Here is a 7,860-nt window from a genome sequence, read left to right on the forward strand (position 1 = left end):
GAGTATTTTAAATTATTTGGTTTTGTTCCTTAACTGATATAATCTTGCCTCAAGAAGCAAAATCCCTGCCATTTTAATGGTTCTAGAATTTTAAAAGCAATTGGAAGGCAATCTAGCAATTTATCTATGCTACATACAAAATTTGCCATCAACATTTCTGGTTTTAAGCTTGCAAGATATAGAATGGTCCAGAGGTACCCGTTCAGAAGGCACCATAGTGTACGCAGTATTCAGCAACTTTTCATGTGGGGAGGTATTTCTGAAATGTGTCTATTTAATGCATCTTTGATAATGCACCTCTAAAAAAGGAACCACCAGCTTGGGTTGCAGATATTGCTTTTTCATTTATTAAAGCTTTTAAAAGTAAAAACAAAGATAAAATCTATCAAACTACAAGAAAAAAAATACAAAAGGAAGGAAAAGAGGATAGGAGAGGAGAAAACAACTATAAGGATGCTTCCAATGTTCTCCATAGCAATTATATGTAAAATTACAAACTTAACACTTACTCTAAAGTTACAAACACGAAAAACCTCTCTCTTTTCCACTTTTTCTCTTAGTCATCACATTCACAGATCATCAGTTCATTTTTTCTCCATTTGTGCAAAAAGTCTGCAAGGGGTTTCCAGTCAGTCACGAATAGAGACATTGTTTTTCCTCTGATCAAAGCTTAGCCATCTCTGCAAATTTCATCATCTTCGCTAAGCATTCATCATCTTCACTAACCATTCCTCTTTTGTGAGTAATGCAGTATCTTTCCATTTATGCACATATAAGTCTTGCTGCTGATGTCATATATAAAAGCACAGTTCCATGACTTTTTACTAACTATCTGTCCATTAGTCCAAAAAGAAAAAGCCTCTGGTTTCGACTGTACATTAATCTTTGAAATCTTTTGGATCAATGAATGTATTTGGATCCAATTTTTGTTGGCTATATTAGAAATCCAGGGTTGCAGACATTACTGAATAATACCTATAGTTCAGGAAATTTCCACTCTAGACATTAAGTAAAATCAAATGGAAAAATGGGGGGAAATTGTGTGTTTGAATATTTGCTTGAGGGGGAGGGTCTTCAAGAAAAGTAGACAAGGATGAACCTTCTTTCAAACATGATAAAATTCTAAAGGCAGAGATGGGGTGTTCAAAAATCAACATTTCACCTGAAGCTAGAAGTAATAACAATCCAGGAGGAGCTTTTCCGATTCTAATGAAATTAACTGCCTTCAATATGTTGGACATTAACTGAAACTGTTGATCACTATTTTATCTCACTCCATAGAGTTCCACTCCTGTTGCTCTTCTTCAGCAACATCTTGTAACAGATATTTTTCAACCGTGTTGTTGCAGATAAGCGCTAACCTTTCTGAACTACTAGCATTCACATCCGCAAATAATATGGGCATACAGGTTACTACAGCTCCCCAGCACACTTCCACCCATCCTCACCCTGCATGCAACAATTGTGGCTATGCTACAAACATGTCTTCCGTGAACTGGCTGAGAGCTATCTGAAGTAAAGTTCCATGGGATTAAGTTTGTCTATGGTTTACCTCTGTGACATTCTGCTGCCATCTAGTGGTCCTGTGATTCCATGAAAGGGCTGAGCATTAGCAATCCTTGGTTTTGTATTATTGCCACAGTGATTTAAGGTCCAATGCTGTGAAATTTAACAAGTGGCATTAGTGGAGTTTTCCTCTTGTTGTAGAGAGCTGAAAATATTGGGAAGGCAAAATCTGAAGCCTTCCTTAACCCTAAAGGACTTTCCATCAACTTAAAAGAGTACTGCCTGATTGTCGTATATATGCAAAAAAAGGAGAGATGCCACATTATATAATTTAATTTAGACGTAGAAGTTAGCTCTGTATATTCTGCTACATCAGTGGTCACCAACCTTTTTATCACCGGGGACCGGTCAATGCTCGACAATTTTACTGAGGCCCTGGGGGGGGGTAGTCTTTTGCCGAGGGACATCACCGCCTCTGCCTGAGCCCCTGCTCCACTTGCTTTCCCACCTGCTTTTGCCCCTGACTTTCCGCCACTGGCTGGGGGCGCTGCCAGCAGCAGCTGCGCAGTGCCACACCGAGGGGGAGCCCCAGCCATGTCGGCCATTGGAGATCACCAAAGGTGAGCTGGTGTCAGAGTGGCAGGGCAGCGCCCGAGGCAGCAGCAGGGGTGGAGGACGAGGAGGAGCTGCGGCCCGGTGCTGACTGATCCATGGACCAGGACCGGTCCCCGGACCGGGGGCTGGGGACCACTATGCTACAAGACATGGCCTTAAATGTTGCTTTATGGATAGTGCCTCTGTCTGGCATGCAGAAGGCCTTAGAGTCACTCCTTGGCATCTCCAGACCAGGCAGTAGGTGATGTGAAAGACTTCAGCCTGTGACCTTGGAGAGCTGCTGCCAGGTAGACTAGATAGTTCTGACATGGATGGGTCAATAGGCTGATTAAAGCATGCATTTAAAGAGGCTCCAGCCCTTTAATATGAACCCATGCAGAGGGAAAGAAAAGCGGTAATTTTACTTGTGTCCAAAGGTAATGATACCCAGTAAATACCAAGCTCAGTAGTGGTCTCAGTTTGCCTGCCTGTTTTCTGCCAAGAGTTTTAGTCTATTAAATGTCATGAGACAGGCAGAAATCTATCCAGTTAGAAAAATTTTGGCTGCTTGTTTTCTGTTGTCAAGCAAGAGCCTTGCCAGCTAAAAAGGCGGAAATCTTAAACAGCCCGTTTCCCCATCAGGCACTTCTTTAGAACTAAGTGAACGTGCTCATCACTAGCATTCCAGATCTTTGGGAATGTTATTTTCAGAGGCCAGGGGTATGCTGAGAATATTGCCTCAGGCACACTCCTGCCTCCTGGCTCCTTCCAAAACTTCAGCTTTGATGGCTTCCACAGAAGGAGACAACCATATGATCCTTAAGACAACTATGCATCTGGACTTAATGTGGCGGCATTTGATACGAATACAACAGCAAGCTGTTTTCCATCTTAGGTTTCCAAGCGCAAGTGCTAAAGCTGAAACTTACATGTATTGCCCTGTTTGTACAAAATGGCAACTTTGTGTATGAAAAAGGTCAAAATCTGTGCACACATCCACAGGGAGGAATGCTGGAATCATGTTGTCTGAAAAAGGATTCAGTGGTTGTCATGCTTGCACTGCACCCCCGTGTCACACTGCTTTTGGCTGTGGTGGAAGGTGTGTAGAGGGATGCTCCACACAAACCTTAAGTGGAGGGGAGGGATTTGTCTCACCCTGTTCTTCCCCCTTCCAGGGGGAGATCATAGCCAGGTGGCTCCCAAACTCTAGATCCTAGTCTGCACACAAGAGATAATGCACTTTCAATGCACTTTAGAAGTAGATTTTCCTGTTCCGCACAGAAAAATCCAGCCGCGAAAGCACATTGAAAGTGCATTATCTATTGTATGCAGACTAGGCCTAGGCCAATTATCGTCCCCAGCTTGTTGTTTGGAGACCCGTTTTGAACTTCCTGCTGCCCTCCTGATTCCCTCATTTCTTCTTTCCGTAGGCCCTGAGGCCTGCCCCTCAAGTGGAGCCCACTGCCATTGGCCGCTGTCCTCAGCAGCTCCCTTCCCAGTCCCACCCCACAACTCAACTCTCAGCATCTGCTGGGCCTGTTCTACTTGTGTTAAAGACCTGACCTCAGGGCCAGGACACCCATGTTTGCTCTTTGGAAGGAATGGCACAGCAGGGTTCCTACACCAGCAAAGATCAGTGTTCTGGAGCTGGGCCCTGGCTGCAAGAGCTTGCAGGATCCTCCTGATGCTGATGTCAGAGCACTCTGGGAAGCTGATGTCTGCCCCGACCTCTTTCGGTCCCTTTTTTTCATCTTCTGCTGATTCACTGACCTCTTGTCAGCCTCTGGCATACATCTGTGCCTCTCCGGACTCAGGCAGCTCTGCCCAGGTAAGGTTGAGAGTCCAGGCATCCAAACCACTTTGGCCCTCAACAGTGTTCCTGGGGAGTGTGGGCCAGTTACTCTAGGGGGTAATTGGCTCATGGAGCCACTCTAGAAGTCTGGTAATGGTATCAACCCCAGATACACACACCCACTGGGGTCATTGTCTAGGCTGGACTCCTTGAATATCCTGGACATGTAGTTTGCCTTGAGATGCTGCCAACCTAGTCTGCATTGCACTGTGAAACTCAAAGGAAGGAGAGAAAGATACCATCTGAAGACCCTCTGGTTGTGTTTCTTGGCCTTGGCCATCCATAATGGGGAGGGTGATCTGTCACTAAGGTAAATGAGTTGTCTGTAAGGAAATATTGGAGTGCCCTAACTGTCCACCTAATTGCTAAGGCTTCCTTTTTGATGGTTGGAGACCTTGGATCCATTACACAAGAAAGCTTCCATCCCATGACCAAGTTGAAAGCTAGACTGGAATGGATCCAGGGCTAAAGCATCCTCTGGGTATGCTAGCAACATGGACTTTACAGTCTGTTTGAGCCTTTCTATCAGATGGTCCGTTTGGGGGCTGATGCGAAGATCTGTCATTTCTGTAGAGCTTAACACGCTTGTTGCATTACAGAAATTGTAAAGGGGGTCTCACGATCTGTCAATATTTCCTGGGGCAGATCCACATCGGCGAAATAATGCATGTGGGCTCTTGCAACCCCAACACTCTTAATGTTACACTGGGGTATGGTTTCAGGATAGCAGGTACACTCAGGCCCCTCCAAACTCAGCCACTTCCACCCATATAAAGTTGTGAATCTAGGCATCAGGGCAGGAGGCCCTCAGTCCACCTGCATTCCCAGGGCGTGCAGACCATTCACCTTAGGGGATGATAGGCTGCAGGGTCACTGTGGAAGTTTGGACAAAATATGTACAGAGTGGTCTTAGCTGGGAGGCATCTGGGGCAGCTATCCTGGCTGGAGGTTCCTGGATCACCTACAGAGCAACCCCCAACAGGGGGAGAGAAGAGCAGACTCCCACTGTATCATGCGCACACTCCTTCAGGATTGTGGACTCTGCCTTGACAACAGCCACCCCAACCCCCATCCCTTCCACAGCTCAGGCTTGATGGTTGCTTCAAGCAGCTGTTCCATTTGGGCTCTGGCAGATGGCTTGGCAGTAGTTAGACACACCTGCCACCTCTAGGGCCTGTCCCTTCTAGAGTGCAGCCTTCACAGTGGTTGCACACGTCTGTACCTTTAGAGACCTGAGCAATTGGTTAGGTGGGGGCTACACAGGGCATAGGACAAGAGCCCTGCCTTGCTTAGGCCTGGGCTGGTCTTGGCAAAGGGTGGTGGTGGTGGTGGTGGTGGTGGCAGTGATTCTGGGACCCCATCATGGACTTTTGCTAAGGACGCTAGAATCACTCAGACTGATCTTGATAATGCAACGTACATATGTGAACAGGTATGCCATTCAAATTAATTCCCATGAACATGGACAAAGTTGTCAACTCTTGTGATCTGCCTCTACTAAAAGATGTTGGGTCTGAGGTGGTATCAAGCACCAGAAGGTTTCATGTGATCTCTCTGTTAGTTTGGGATGAGAACCAGTGTGGTGCAACTCCCCTGTGGTTTCTCCAGAGGGTGAAAGACCTTTCAAAGGAATGTTTTTTCCCCCTCCTACCTCACATTTCTATAAAATATCCAAAGAAGTGTACAGAAGCAGGATGACTGGACATAAGAGAACGATGAGGGCAAAAAGAGCTGATTTCCTTGCCAAATTTCAACATAACCATGATAGAAGGAGTTTTGGGGTGTTTAAAGAAATTGATTTTATTATGCATTTTAAAGGGACATTTGAGCGGAAACCAATAGTTGTGAACTCTTATGATTTAAAACAGGTTTAGGAGACTATTTGTCCATATTATGGAACTTCAAAAGATCTGTCGGGGCACAACAAATTGCCGATGCATGGCTTTTTACTGAGGACATAATGAAAATAAGAATTAAAGGCAAACAGCCAGAAGAAAAGCATTAAATAAGTCCCATTATTATGCATAGGTGTAGCTTAGAATAGAAGAATTAAAAAGAAATCCAGTGTGAGAAGATGTTTAATTTAGCCATATTTCATTTAGAACGGGCAATGGAGGGTATAATTGACTTGATATTTCACCCAGACGGTGGCTTTGGCTTTTAATTGCTCTTAGCCAGCTTCCCACGGAGTTTTATTTGTGTTAAACTTTTCAGGTTATTTCTAGATCAAGCCGGTGAAAAATATACACCTTTTGTGGTGCAATGGTTAAAGCCGAGTGCTTCAGCCAGTTCCATGAAATTTTACAACCTCCCTCTCTTACATTTCCCATTCTTCAACTCACCACTATCTTTGCAATAACAGTTAAAATACTACAGTTTTACAACCTTTTTTAAAGCAGTGTTGCAGGGAGGGTGGTGGGATTCTGCAGACATGGTGTCATGTTACAAGGGTTACTCGCCCATAAAAGGGTTGAAAGCCAGCTTGGTGTCATGGTTAAAAGTGATGGCATTTAACCTGGAGAACCGGGTTTGATTCCCTGCTCCTCCCCATGCAGCTAGCAGGGTGACCTCGGGTCAATTACAGTTCTCTCAGCCCCACCTACCTCACAGGCTCTGTTGTGAGTAGAGGAAGGGAAGGTACATGTTAGCTACTCTGAAACTCCATTGGGTAGTAAAAATCAGGGTACAAAAAAACAGTTCTTCACTGTTTCAGATGTTGAACACGTGTAAATATCCTTCTCAGTCATAAAGCTGAGTGACCCAAAGACAGTCATTCTCTCAGACTAATCCTTCACACAGGGCTGTTGTTTGGATAAAACAGAAGAAGGGAGAATGATATCGATCACTTTGAGCTCCTTGGAGAAGGAGCAAGATTTTAAAATACCATGCTGAATAGATTTTTTAAAAATAAGCACAAGCTCATCCTCATGGCTTCTTAGCTCTTTTTCCTATATTCGTGTAAGATTTGCAGTATGACCCACTTCATTGTTATGAAACAGTTGTTACTTAGAGGGAAGACAAGAGACTATGTTTAATAAGAAGGTTATGGACCAACCTTGGAAGGGTAATAAATAAACCCACCAGGACACCTGGAGAACGGCACACCCAACTTGTTGAGTGATTTGGAGCTCCCCCTCCTAGTTCCCGCTACCCTGGACAATAAGCGCACAGGAGCCCGAATGAGTGTTCGGGGGGGGGGGGAGGCTGACTCTGGGTACAGCACTTCCCTGGTCAGTCCCACTATGGTTGATGTAAAATATGTGGGTCCAAGAATCGGTGCAACTCTTTAGTTGTGAATGTACATGATAGTAACAGCACCAAGACTTCATCCTCATAATGCCCCCCCTAAGATCCCAACATATATACACAGTGAAAACAATGGGGCTGACAATGGAGCCAATGGCACAAACCCCTTGATTAATTCAAACTGATTGGCTGTTGCAGTGGCCGTGACAGTTAGAGTCCAGGTCTACGTGATCCTACCATGGACCACGCGCTTGGTCCTCTGTAGCAGTGGTCCCCAACCTTTTTATCACCGGGGACCACTCAACGCTTGACAATTTTACTGAGGCCCGGTTGGGGGAGGTAGTCTACTCCTCTACTCTCAACCACTGCCCTAACACTCTCTGATCGCTATGGTAATGTTTAAACATCCCTTCAAAATAAGATACAGACACGCCACAACAATGAACATAAGGAACATTTTATTTTCATGGAAATTTTAACTCATGACAATGACAAAGCAATGGGAACCCTGAGCTTGTTTCTCTGCAACGAGTGATGGGAGTGATGGGAGACAATGACACCCGAAGTGTGTTGAAAAGGGCCGGGGGGGGGGGAGAAGCGTCCTTCACGGCCCACCTCCAATAAGTCCATGGACCACATGTGGTCCGCGGCCCACAGGTTGG

The sequence above is a fragment of the Paroedura picta genome, chromosome 1 (genome assembly GCF_049243985.1).
Source record: "Paroedura picta isolate Pp20150507F chromosome 1, Ppicta_v3.0, whole genome shotgun sequence".
Lineage (NCBI taxonomy): Eukaryota > Metazoa > Chordata > Lepidosauria > Squamata > Gekkonidae > Paroedura > Paroedura picta.